Source organism: Bos indicus x Bos taurus, chromosome 9 (assembly GCF_003369695.1).
Source record: "Bos indicus x Bos taurus breed Angus x Brahman F1 hybrid chromosome 9, Bos_hybrid_MaternalHap_v2.0, whole genome shotgun sequence".
Taxonomy (NCBI): domain Eukaryota; kingdom Metazoa; phylum Chordata; class Mammalia; order Artiodactyla; family Bovidae; genus Bos; species Bos indicus x Bos taurus.
Window position 1 is genome coordinate 89,149,708 of NC_040084.1, and position 14,307 is coordinate 89,164,014.

The 14,307-nt window shown below is 40.4% G+C and overlaps 1 protein-coding gene across 3 annotated transcripts in view; it reads left to right on the forward strand.

The window, feature by feature from the left end:
* Positions 1-14,307, forward strand: part of ESR1 (estrogen receptor 1) — a 410,506-nt gene that overhangs the window by 122,589 nt on the left and 273,610 nt on the right. The gene's annotated exons all lie outside the window — the stretch shown is intronic.

A 14,307-nucleotide genomic window follows, 5' to 3' on the forward strand; every position in this document is an offset into this window, starting at 1 on the left:
ACGCAGATCTAAAACCCCGTGTGCTTCCTAATTAAACAAATATTGGAAAACCGTGCAAAGCAGAGGTTTTTTTAGTTGGGGAGGGGGCCACCCCAGAGCCAATACACGTAAGGTGCTTTGAGTCCCTAGAAAAGGTCCCGCTTTGGTACTTAAGGCTGGAGGTGTTTGGGACTCGCTGAGCTCAGAATGTTATTTATTTATATTAGTAGTAGTATTTAACAATTTTGTTTTACTGTGCGTGCCAAATTTCCCTGCTGCTCGACTTTCGGGTTGGAAATACGCACGCTCTGAGAATGGTGACTATGGTGGTGGCAAAGGTAATTTCCTCGGGGAGCGATTCCTCGCAAGTCTTTCCCGCGTCCCACCTAGGAGGGCTGCGGGGCTGAAACGCGCCCCTCGGAAGACCCTAGAGTTGGATGGGTCTTAAGGAGTTTTCTGATTTCTGAGTTTCCCGGGCTGAGTCCATGTCAGAGCCCAGTGCTGGCAGAAGACTTCTGACATCCCGAGATTTATAAGTGTCCTGTGAGTTTGAAACATGCCACATCGAAGCATGAGTGTTTTGAAATACTTTCCTGCCAGCTAAGTTTCATTTCTGGCCTACGGGGCACAGAATGCCCCCGGGAGTGCTGTGCCCGAGTTCAGCCCGGTTCTGTGCTTTTCCTTCAGGGGAAGAAGCAGATGGTTCAGGGCACACAGGGACACTTTCGTGACTTAGAGGCAAATATGTTGTGTCTTCGTTTTTTCTCTTTTTTTCTTTTCTTTTTCGTAGAGATGACACTTTCCTTCTCCCTTCTTGCTCTCATTTTCCCTTTGACAATTTCTCCCTTCTTTTCCTGGTGGACTCCAAAAGGGCTTAGGCAGGTGGTCCTGGGGAATACCAGTGCTCTAGGTGCTGCTGGACAGGGGTGCCCTGGAGTGGGTTTGAGAGACCTCAGGGTACCCACGTGGCTGGGCACTGAGTTAGGCACTGCCTGATTGTACACTGGTGTCTGGACCTGCCTGTCATCCTTAACCCAGACCCTTCTATATTGCAAGCTGGGATGATTTTCCATTCAGTGTTCTATTTCCAGAGAGATTTATAGTAGAAGCAGTAGGAGGAAGGTGCCAGGTGGCCCCAGAAAATTTGAAGGGGGGATCATGGGCTATCTGAGCACACCCCACATCCTTTAGCCCCTCAAAAGACTTTAGAACACCCCACAGCCAGGCAGGTCCAGCCTGAGTTATTCCTTAGAAGACTCACTAGGATGAACAAAACTTTCACAAGTTGGTGTCTGTCAAATTCATTTAACTTGTTTTAATTCAGGGTTAAAATGGAAAATGAAAAAGAATTTATTCTGCCTGCTTTTTTTTTTTTTTTAAAGTGTTAGAACAAAATCTAACGATTAAGTCTGATTCACACCTTTTAAACTCCTTGATGTGAAGGAAGGCATTGGTATGATGTGAGTTCCATAACCTCCTGGTAGACTCCAGAAACTATTTTCTTTTCCATTTAATTTTCAGTTCTTTTATTGCAAATTAATGCCACTGAATTTCAATGGGCACTAATGAGACTGCTTCTCAGTGGATTATTTACTGCCTTGCCAGTAATTACAAAGTGAGCATGGTCAAATGAAGAGGGGATCACATTTTATTCAAAATTGTTCATCATCCCAGTGGCAAATAATATCCCTATAATATGCCCCATCTTAAACTTTTTGCATTAGATAATATTCTTGTACTTTTAAAAAAAGAAAAAGGGAACTTTCAAAAATAATAAAGATAAAAAACTCTGTATGGGATTCTGGATGGAAATTCATTTTTAGAATAATTTTTTCCTTTGGCATTTATTTTCCATAACATCCTTTTTTTGATGTTTGAATTTTGCCTTTTATTACCCATGGAGGAAAAGAAGACTCTATGAAATAGAATTATTTTAAATAGACAGACGTCACGTAATATTCTCCCCCTCTCAGTTTTACTGTTTGAATGACTGGGTGAAAAGAAAAGAGCTGGTTAGATTCTTTTAGGAACCCTTAGTTTTCTTCAATAGTTATCAAAAGTTTTGGGGCCGAAAGCAAGTGTTTTTAGATGGCTTGTCATGATCCAGAGGATCATGAGATTAGTTTAGTGAGTCTAGAACATTTTTTTAAAGGAATGAAATATTAAAAAAAATAGAAAATACTCAAGTGGGTAATGTCTAATAAGAGCAGATTTTGTTCCCTGACTATTTTAATTATCCATGCTTAAGTGTGCTGGCTGTGATTAAAATGTATTTCTTACTCTGGTTTGAGGTAAAGAAGTTTGAAAGCTACTGACCTAAAATGTTATGGTCAGTATAAACCAGGTAAGTGCCTGGTTGTTTTATAGACACAAACCAAAAAAACAGTTTTGATTGTTTCTATTTTATTTTTTGCTTACAAATCAGCTGGTGACTTTAGGTCAGTTAGGTTACCCTTTATTACTTAAGTTTATTCTTAACTTTTCCATTTGTAAAATGCTATTGTGTGGATTGTCCAACTAAATGTCCCACTGGGATGTTCAAAGAATTTATGTGAAGTTCACATCATTTTATCATTAAGATGCTACGGGTGGTTTCTTCTGTTGGCCATAATATGCAGCCTTATCTACATATGAAGAAATGTAACAGATAAGACTGCCCTGGGCATATAGTAATGGGAGAAAGATGGTTATATATCCCAACAAATTGTTATTGAAAGGGAATGAATTTGTAAATAGGCAAGCGGTGACCTGCAAAATATGTCTTAGCTAAAATTTCATGATGAAGGCAAGTGGGAGTTACCTTATCCTGGGTTCCTTAGCATGTTTAAACATCTTAGAAGGTTTGAATAAAACTGAAGAAGAAAATTAATTATATCCACTATGTTTTAAAAATTCAAGTGAGGTATATAATACTCCATGCTGGTTTCAGTCTTATCAGTATTCTTAGAGGTGAAATATTGCCCTCTTTTGCAAAAAATTGACCAATATCCAAACTTTTACATCAAAGCCAAAGCCCTAGAAATTTGTCTTCTGGCTGTATGCATATTGTCAGTGCCTAGTTTGTGCATCGGTGAACTTTTAAACTATTTTTCAACTTTAAGCAAGGCTCACTTCTAGAGAGAGGTTTGAATGGTTAAGTTTCAAGTTTTCAGTAATTGTTTCTTTGTAGTTAGGTAATATCTTAGCACCCTTTTTTCCTGCTCTTACTTTTTTTCAGTTATTTAAATTGTTACTGTGTACCTGATTATGTGGATCTACGAGTAGTTTAAGGAGCCACATATTGCTTCAAGAATGAATATATTTTAGATTGAAACAGGATCACATCTTAAAACCCCATTTCATTTTCACCTACTCTATGTGGCTTGTACCTGTTTGGTAGAAAGCCCCTGAAAGATAATTGTCACTTATTCTAGTCTTTCTCACACTCAGCTAATTTGGATCTCTGAATTGCTTTTGTGAATGTATTTAAGATGTAAAATTCATAATTTAGGAAAATTCAGGTTCAGCATTTTGGTTTCTTATAAATTTGAAGGATATGAAAGACAGGGGTAAGAAACTGACCATGGCAAGAACCGTAGATACAGGAAAAACTATAAAAGATATCAAACTTTTCAATAAGGGTAAGATAGTAGTACTTTTGGTGAGCTAGTATATGTAAAAGCAATGCATAAGCTATACAAGCGACTTTATTCACATGTTAATATTTGTTCTGGTGCTTTTATAAGCTCAAAAAATACTGTAGGAAAGAACTGACTTAAATGGTCAGGAGTTTCACTACAAATATAGATTGATGATAATATAAACTCATTTTCTGTGGAAGCCAAATTTAAATAAAATCTTTATTACCATCTGCAACATTTGTTTGCAGTCTGGGTTTTCATAAAGAACATCTATCTTATACATACATTTTTTAAAAAGTCAAAACCCTGATTATGTGAAAATAGTTTTATATAAGGAAGTATATGAATTATATTTTTTCTAAAATGTGTACTCAGCAAAAAGATAATAAATCTAAATCCTTCCAATGACTTCAGTATTATTTTTAATGTAACTTTAGAAGGACCCAGTAGAGAAGGCAGCGGTCTAAGTATGTTCCCTTCTTCTCTAGGTTACATTGAATGGGTAAAAGCAAATTACTCATTTTGTTTAATTCCAAGTCCCAGTTTGCTTATCGAAGAAAGGAAAACAGTGCCGTAACTGTTTAGAACCAAAATGCATACTCCAAAGAAAGTGCTATGTAAGTCCCCAGAATTCAGCCACTTGAACACAAACCAGCTAAAGTGAAAGTGTAGAGAATTTTATGAAACGGAGGCAGTCCACCAAAATCATCGAGTAGTTTTATTTTACATTTTAAACTCTGCTGATGAGTTAACCTGTAAAGTCAGTTTTTAAGAAGTGTGTCTGAGCTTCCCATACTCTATCTCTAAAACATATTCTCACAGTGTCATCTGAAATCTAAGGATTGAACTGGGCTGGAGGTGACTGCAAACACCTTTATGATATTCTTGACCTCATGAGAGAAGAAACGACTGCCGAGTTCTCATCTTTGAGAATATTAGTAGGCATTATGAGGGGGGGATGTTTAACATAAATCAACAACAGTTTTAATTATGTGTATGTGTTTAGACCCTGTTAAAAATACAAAGGCTAGAAAGGCAACTATTTTGGTCCCAATTGACAAAATTTTATCTATTTTAACAAAGTGATAATTTAATCAGAAACACTAGGATTGACTCCACAGACATCAAGAATGATTGAGTAAAAGATTTATTTAGTAAGGTGTAGTAGCTAAGAGCAATGACTCTGGACTCAAACTGCTAGGCACCCAATCTCAGCTCGACAGTGGGCCACCTGTGAGAGCTCAACCAAATTGCCCAGTCCTCAGTTTCTCCCTTTTTTTAAAAAACGAGACAATCAAATTCTCTTCATTTAGGATGATTGTAAAGCTTAAACAAAATACTGCAGACTTTTTAAAAAAAAATAGTGCCTAATCCATTGTAAACTCTCAGTGACTTAGATCTCAATGCTAGAAGACAATTATTTCACAATTCTGTAGTCAGTCATTGTTTTGCACCTGGGTTAATGAGGAAGACTAGGATTTTAATCAAAATCGGTGTTTAATATTATGCAAAATAAATCTTATACAAAGTTTAGTTCGATCGTTTCAATTTACTGAGCTTCTGAGATTCTTAAATAGGTTCTTAATAGATACGGTGGTGTGACATGGAAGCCACGATGACGGTGGTGTTGGCAGAGGAAGGAGGGGATGGTGAAGATGATGGCGGTGGGTTAGCAGCAATGAGGTGCTGATGTCAACTTGGGTAGGCAGTGTTTCTGAATGTCCATCATGTAGCCTGGAGATATCTATCCAGATAGAAATCAAACATTTTTAACGTACTTTGCTCATTTCTATGGTGATATAATTTAGATACATAGTCAAAATTTTCCATAATAATACTGTCAATGACACGGATATCCCAAATCTATTAAGTGCCTCTCATTGCCATACAGAAATTCAAAAAGAACAATCCAAACAAGCCTGGATTGCTTTCTTTCTTTATTTCTCTCCTGAACCTTTTAGGGGAACACAGTGCCTCCTTAGTATGTTCCCATGACATCTCCTTGAATCAAATGTGTCATCTTTCAGGGGGTAGTAGGCAACTCCGTCTTGTCATTTTCTGCTTTCTGAAACTCCGGTGGTTTAGGCTTGAGAAAATTAGAGTCATTCAATGAAACTTAATTAAGAAAATTTCAGAACTAGACATTTCCCAATGAGCCCTCAAAAGTTTCACATGGGGGTCCTTCTTTTTGAGGGTTCCCCCAAAGTATCACTTCCAAGAGGAGCCAGAGACCCCTGAGGGTTTCATGTTCAGAGTTGCAACTTCAGCTTGGCAGCTACAGAGCTGCCTGGCCAGAGGCTCCTGCTCTGTAGTTGAGGTTCTGTCTAGATTGCATCCCTCACCCTCTTTTCCTCTTGTCCCCAGCAGTGGTGGGTGCAGGGACACAACACCTGTCTTGTGTGTGCCTGCGAGGCACTACTTCCTGGGCAGTTTTCTTGGCAAATCAATTCACGACTCACTTCTCTCACATAAAGACTTGGAATTTCTTTTAAGACCCTGAAAGTAAAAGATAATTCTCTTTTGATTCCCTGCAACCAAATAATGTTAGAAATAACCATTTGTGCATTGGCATCCTTTCTCTTTCCTCCACTGATCTTTGTTTTAATAGTCCCTTCTCCTATTTTGTTTCTTTGCTCTGTTTTCTAACGTTCTTCCCTTTAAACATTTCTTGGCTTCTTTTCCGCTATCCAGCTTTCTTTCTCTCTTTTCTGTTTTAGTCACTCCATCTGTGTAGTCCCAGATTTTTCCTTCCATCTTTTCTGGTTATTTCTTTATTGACCTGTGTCGTCTGTTATTTTAATAAAATTTGGAACAGGGCTCAGCAGAATTCCTCCCTAGCTTAGGAAGGCCGGTGGTGTAAGAATATGCCTTAATAACCTAGTCATGACGTTAAAAGTGGCATTAACAACAGTAATAGTTTCAAAAATGATTTTTTTTCTTGTCTCTAAGGAGAGATGCTTAACAAAAATTCAGGACAAAAATTTCACTTCCGGCAGTTTATTCATTCATTCATTCATTTGGCTAACTACACACTTGTTCCAAAGTGTGTAAGTTCACCAGAGGCATAGATGGAATAAAACGTGTGTTTATATTCCTAGCAGTTCACACATCAGTGTTAGCACGGAGCAGCCAGGAGCCTTACCACATGGATGGCTGCAATCCCAGGGCCACAGTCTTCTGCATGTGGATTTGTCAAGGAGGTGACAGAAAGTGCAGCCTTGGCTATTGTCTTCTGGCGGTCTACATTTCAGAAGCCTATATCCACATGAACTTACACTACCCATATACAGCCGATTATAATTTCCCACTTGTCAACAAAAACACTCTTTTTTTTTTTTAACAGTCATAGATCCGTCCATGATTCATTTTACTTGATGTTTTTTTAAGTGTTAGTTTTTTTTTTTTTTTTGGCATAAATTTTGCTGTACAACATTGTCAGAAAAGTACTTGATTTTAAAGGCTGTTTTTGTTGTTTTGGTTGCTGAGCTGTTCTTTGCGACCCCATAGACTTTAGTCGTCAGGCTCCTCTGTCCATGGGATTTCCTAGGCAAGATACTGGAGTGGGTTGCCATTTCCTTCTCCAAGGGATCCTTCTGACCCAGGGATTGAACCTACGTCTTTTGCGTCTTATGCATTGCAGGTGGGTTCTTTACCCACTGAGCCACCTGGGAAGCTGCTAGTTTGACTTCTTTTTTTTTTTTTTGAAGACCTGTTTCTGCTGGACTATTTCAGGCACTTCAGAGAGAGAAGTGCATTCTAATCTTGCATTCTAATTTGAATGCAAGATTCAATTTAGTTATAATGAGAAGATATTTTCTTCAGTTATCTGACAAAACCTGAGAGGCCTCCAGAAGCTTCTTGGATTTCTAATGGGAAGAACCCCTGAGCTCTGGTCCGAACAGAAAGCCGATCTTATTCATCACAGTATTTCTCTGAGCCCTTAGCAAAGTGCATGGCACATGAAGTGCCTAGAAACGTGGTAGGCGGGAAGTACCAGTTACCCTGATTCCCTCTGGCCTCTTGCAGGGAGAAAGGCCTGTCAGGAAGAGATCTTTAGATGGGATTGGAAGAATGTGAGGAGTTTGAGAATTCCCTTTCCTTCACCAGGCATTTCAAGTTCATTGATTCCCATTATTCATGGACTGCACATTTACAAATTCACCTGCTCACTGACATTTTTTGTCACCTTCCAATCAGTCAGTACTCTCGGGCACTTTCTCGGTCATTCGCAGCAGCACGGGCCATGCACAAAGTAGTGAAAAATTTGAGTCATCCGACATGCACGTTCCCCGCTGAGGTCAAACCAGGCGAGCTCTGCCCGCTTGTTTCAGATCTCAGACTGTAAACAAGTGTCCTGGTTGAGGTCTATTTACTGCCACTTTGTGTGTGTTTGCATTTTTGTGCTTTTCATTTAGTGATTTTGCTCTTTAGAAAGCCTAGTGCTGAAGTGCTGTCTAGCATTCCTAAGTGCAAGAAGGCTGTGACATGCCTTATGGAGAAAGTACAGGTTAGATAAACTTCGCTCAGCATGGGTTATAGTGCGGTTGGCCATGATTTTATTGTCGACAAACCAGCCATGTATGTTAAATAAGATGTCTTTAAACAGAAACACACACAGAGACGAACCAAGGCTGTATATTGTTTGGTTGATGAAAATGTTACAACTAGAGGCTCTCAAGAACCTAACCCTGTATTTCCCCTAGGAGTGATGATTCAGTATCCACTAACTCAATGATTGTAGTGCCTTGATAGAAGGTAACTGCAAGAACTGAAATAAGATTGTATATAATAGAGTGATGAAGGCACTGGTTTGGGAGACAAGCACCTTCTCAATCCCTGTCTAGTTGTAATCTCTGACTCCACATGCCTCAGTTTACTCATCTGTAAAATGCCAATCAAAATAGGCCCTACATCTTTTGGTAGTTGGGAAGATTAAACTAGTTCAGAGATGTCAAGGACTTTCAACATGCCCAGCACATAGCCAGCCACAATTTTTTATTACTTCTCTGATGGAGAATTGACTACTCTACACAGAAGAAGGTGAATATGAGAGCTCTTTAAGAGTCTGGAGTGTTTGTAACTTCCCTATGTGTGTTTGTTTTGCCTTCAAGGGACCAGATTTAACACCCTGTTGCGATTAGAAGTTAAACTTTTCCAACCTAAAGGAAACAGGCAGCTAGGATTTTTCGAAATGCTTAGTATATGCCAGCTACTGTGTGAGCAAAATGAAACCAAGCAGCTGTAGTAAACCCCAAGTAAAAAAAAAAAAAAAGTAAATCAATTAAAAAAAAAAAAAGAGCGAAAGACGTAAAATACTCTGGACTGAAGCAATTCCAGAGAGGGAAGTAGTTGAAACTCAGGTAAACATGGGAAAGCTATGACGTATAAGGTAAGGAGAGGCTTTCTCTGTGATCTGGAAAGAAGGATGGAGAGACTAAAGAGGGATAGAAGCCAGAATGTACAGAGTATCTAGAAAAGTTGATTTTCAACCCGGCTGCACATTTGGATCAAGGATGATTTCAGAATCACCCAGATGATTAAAAAAACTACAGAGACCTGGGCCATATCTCAGCAGTGTTGATGTCTGCTCTGGGAGTGAAGCGCAAATAAGCAATTAAGAGAACAAAACAAAACAGCAAAACTCCATGGGCTTTCCTCTTGGGTAGTCCGCTGAGTCACGGTCTCCCAGCATTTCTGAAAGCTTTATCACATTTAATCTTCCTAGACCTGTCCATCACAGCGGCCCCAGGCTGTGTTCTGACCCTGAGGAGAACTATTCAGACCCAGGACTGCCTGCTTTCCGAGTCTCCATTTCACTGAGCCACTTGGGTTTCAGAAGCAGAGAGAGAAAGGAATGCCAAAGAGAAAAATGACAGTAGCATTAATTTCTACTCCTCATCTTTCCAAAATAATGTATAAAGCACGCAGTTGCACTAAGAGTATGAGGCTGCAGGCTTTTGCCACTGGATATGAAGAGGAAGTTGGGAAATGACCTAAAATAGGGATGTAAATACAGTTGACCCTCAAGCAACACAAGTTTGAACTGCTCATATTCATGCATAGGTGGATGGTTTCAGTATTAAGTTCTATGGTGCTACATAATCTTCTGTTGGCTGAATCCACAGATGCTGAAATAGGCATACAGAAGGAACCACAGATATGGAGGCAGACTATAAGTTATACTAGGAATATTTTTAATTAAATTGCAGTCGATTGGCACCCACAATCCCCGTGTTGGTTCAAGAGTCAAGTGTACGTACCTATGCCGATTAGTGGGCATGATTTGGGTTTTTGTCAAAGGTTTAGACAGCTGAAGGTAACTGAAGTCTTTGAACCTTCCCCTCAGTAGGGTTCGCTTCTCTTCAGTTCTTCTGATCGTTGCCACACACCCAGACTCTAGCATTGTTGATATAACCTCTAAATATCAATATCAGGATAATTGATTGATTGCGCCAGATTTCCAGTTATGTTTTTGGAAAGTTCCTCGAACATTTTAATGTGGAGGGCTTAATTAAAACTCTCCCTGTGTACTCCTTTCTGTTGGGAAGTGTTTGCAGAATTCTTTCTGTAGATAGAATTAGAAGACTTATTCATTGATGAGGGAAACGGGCATCCAGGCACCTGACCTTGGCACATCAGCAGTTTGGGTTCAGCTTGGTAAAGTTCCCTTATTGCTCAATCTTCCCTGTGTGACTCTGCCCGGAATCTGCTAAAAGCAAGCCTTTGAAATCACAGAAACATGTATACCTGTAGATCCTCAGGTTAGAAGTGAGCACAGGGCTCCTCTGATGTCCACAAGATGATCTAGGTGCCACATAATGAAGCACCATCTGCCCACAGGCCCAGGGCTCTCTGGTTCTTTGTGTCTGAGGCTCAGTAGTTGAGATCAGTGAGATCAAAGTTGCTTTTCCATAACAAGCCCAACGCTCATCAAAGGCATCTGTGTTTGACATTAGAAAATGCTAGCCAAGATGTCAGGTGGCTGGTGGAAGCATTCACAGGTTCTGGTGTTTTTAAAGTTGGACAACTGTATATTTCACAGAAAGGTGGTACAAGGCATCCATTTGCAGGTCTTGAAAACACACAAAGACGCTCCTTCTCCAATGCTTCTCACGTCCTTCTCTCCTTTCTCTGCACTCAACCAGCTCTCTGTTATGGCTGTAATAATTCTGTCCAGGTTTTGCAGATTTTGAGCTTACAAACTCAAATTTTCCAGTTTACCTGAGCTTCCTACCCAAAGTATGCATTTGATTGGGTCCTTCCTCTGCTTCAAAGCCTTTAGTAGCTTCTCCTCATCACAGAACAGAGGCATATTCTGTAGTGCAGCGTTCAAAGACCTTGTCATTTGATTCCAACTCATCTCCTCCACTCCACTCAGCTCAGCTCCACTCCATGAAGCTCTTGTTCAAAACCAAGTCTGAACGGGCACATTTCCCACTTCTGTTGTTCAGTCATCTCCCTCATGTACCTTTCTTTCTTCTTGTCCCACCTATGTTAGACTGAGGGTACACAAAAGTCAGAGCTCAGTTCCAATGCCTCTTTTGCCAGATGAGTTTCCCCCTTGGCATTCTTTCAGTGTTATTGTGCAGGTGGAGCACCTTCTTGGGTATCTCTATTATGGAAATAACCATGGAATGCCTTTCACTATAGTCGTGGATAGATTTGTCTCCCCTATCTATTTAATTGTTACCAATTAATTATAGGGGCTTCCCTGGTGGCTTAGGCAGCAAAGAATATGCCTGAAATGCAGGAGAACTGGGTTCAATCCCTGGGTCAGGAAGATTCCCTGGAGAAGGAAATTGGAACACACTCCAGCATTCTTACCTGGAGAAGCTCATGGACAGAGGAGCCTGGTGGGCTACAGTCTATGGGGTTGCAAAGAGCCAGACATGACTGAGCCACTAACATTTCAGACTTCAGAATTAATTATTAATAACAGTAATACTATATGGCAGAAATCAACACAACATGGTAAAGCGATTATCCTTCAATTAAAAAAAAAACAAAACTGTTCAGTTCAGTTCAGCTCAGTCACTCAGTCGTATCCGACTGTTTGCGACCCCATGGACTGCAGCATGCCAGGCCTCACTGTCCATCACCCACTCCCAGGGCTTGCTCAAATTCAAGTCCATTGAGTCGGTGATGCTATCCAACCATCTCATCCTCTGTTGTCCCCTTCTCCTCCTGCCTTCAATCTTTCCGAGCATCAGGGTCTTTTCAAATGAGTCAGTTCTTCACCTCAGGTGGACAAAGTATTGGAGTTTCAGCTTCAGCATCAGTCCTTCCAATGAATATTCAGGACTAATTTCCCAAGGATGGACTGATTGGATCTCCTTGCAGTCCAAGGGGACTCTCAAGAGTCTTCTCCAACACCACAGTTCAAAAGCATCAATTCTTCAGAACTAAGCTTTCTTTATAGTCCAACTCTCACATCCATACATGACCCCTGGAAAAACCATAGCCTGGACTAGATGGACCTTTGTCAGCAAAGTAATGTCTCTGCTTTTTAATATGCTGTCTAGGTTGGTCATAACTTCCTTCCAAGGAGTAAGCGTCTTTGAATTTCATGACTGCAATCACCATCTGCAGTGATTTTGGAGCTGCCTAAAATAAGTCAGCCACTGTTTCCACTGTTTCCCCTTCTATTTGCCATTAGGTGATGGGACCAGATGCCATGATCTTCATTTTCTGAATGTTGAGCTTTAAGCCAACTTTTTTACTTTCCTTTTTCACTTTCATCAAGAGGCTCTTTAGTTCCTCTTCACTTTCTGCCATAAGGGTGGTGTCATCTGCATATCTGAGGTGATTGATATTTCTCCTGGCAGTCTTGATTCCAGCTTGTGCTTCATCCAGCCCAGCAGTTCTCATAATGTACTCTGCATATAAGTAAAATAAGCAGGGTGACAATATACAGCTTTGATGTACTCCTCTCCTGATTTGGAACCAGTCTGTTGTTTCATGTCCAGTTCTAACTGTTGCTTCCTGACCTGCATACGGATTTCTCAGAAGGCAGGTTAGGTGGTCTGGTATTTCCATCTCTTTCAGGATTTTCCACAGTTTGTGGTGATCCACACAGTCAAAGGCTTTGGCATAGTCAAGAAAGCAGAAATAGATGTTTTCTGGAACTCTCTTGCTTTTTTGATGATCAAAAAAACTGTTAAATATCCCCCCCAAATGACAATAATATTCAGTCATGTAGTATTAAGTCATTATTAAAATGAAATTATTGTTTTGTTATTTTATGGATTCAGTTCAGTTCAGTCACTCAGTCGTGTCAGACTCTTTGTGACCCCATGAATCACACAGCATGCCAGGCCTCCCTGTCCATCACCAACTCCCGGAGTTCACTCAAACTCATGTCCATTGAGTCAGTGATGTGATCCATCCATCTCATCCTCTGTTTTCCCCTTCTCCTCCTGCCCCCAATCCCTCCCAGCATCAGGGTCTTTTCAAACGAGTCAGTTCTTCACATCAGGTGGCCAAAGTATTAGAGTTTCAGCTTCAGCATCAGTCCTTCCAATGAACACCCAGGACTGATCTCCTTTAGGATGGACTGGTTGGATCTCCTTGCAGTCCAAGGGACTCTCAAGAGTCTTCTCCAACATCACAGTTCAAAAGCATCAATTCTTCTGTGCTCAGCTTTCTTCACAGTCCAACTCTCACATCCATACATGACCACTGGAAAAACCATAGCCTTGACTAGACGGACCTTTGTTGGCAAAGTAATATCTCTGCTTTTCAATATGCTATTTAGGTTGGTCATAACTTTCCTTCCAAGGAGTAAGTGTCTTTTAATTTCATGGCTGCAATCACCATCTGCAGTGATTTTGGAGCCCAAAAAAATAAAGTCTGACACTGTTTCCACTGCTTCCCCATCTATTTCCCGTGAAGTGGTGGGACCAGATGCCACGATCTTAGTTTTCTGAATGTTGAGCTTTAAGCCAACTTTTTCACTCTCCTCTTTCACTTTCATCAAGAGGCTTTTGAGTTCCTCTTCACTTTCTGCCATAAGGGTGTTGTCATCTGCATATCTGAGGTGATTGATATTTCTCCCAGCAATCTTGATTCCAGCTTGTGCTTCATCCAGCCCAGTGTTTCTCATGATGTACTCTGCATAGAAGTTAAATAAGCAGGGTGACAATATACAGCCTTGACGGACTCCTTTTCCTATTTGGAGCCAGTCTGTTGTTCCACGTCCAGTTCTAACTGTTGCTTCCTGACCTGCATATAGGTTTCTCAAGGGGCAGGTCAGGTGGTCTGGTATTTCCATCTCTTTCAGAGTTTTCCACAGTTTATTGTGATCCACACAGTCAAAGGCTTTGGCATAGTCAATAAAGCAGAAATAGATGTTTTTCTGGAACTCTCTTGCTTTTTCCATGATCCAGCAGATGTTGGCAATTTGATCTCCGGTTCCTCTGCCTTTTCTAAAACCAGCTTGAACATCAGGAAGTTCACGGTTCACGTATTGCTGAAGCCTGGCTTGGAGAATTTTGAGCATTACTGTACTAGTGTGTGAGATGAGTGCATTTGTGCGGTAGTTTGAGCATTCCTTGGCATTGCCTTTCTTTGGGATTGGAATGAAAACTGACCTTTTCCAGTCCTGTGGCCACTGCTGAGTTTTCCAAATTTGCTGGCATATTGAGTGCAGCACTTTCATAGCATCATCTTTCAGGATTTGAAATAGCTCAATTGGAATTCTATCACCTCC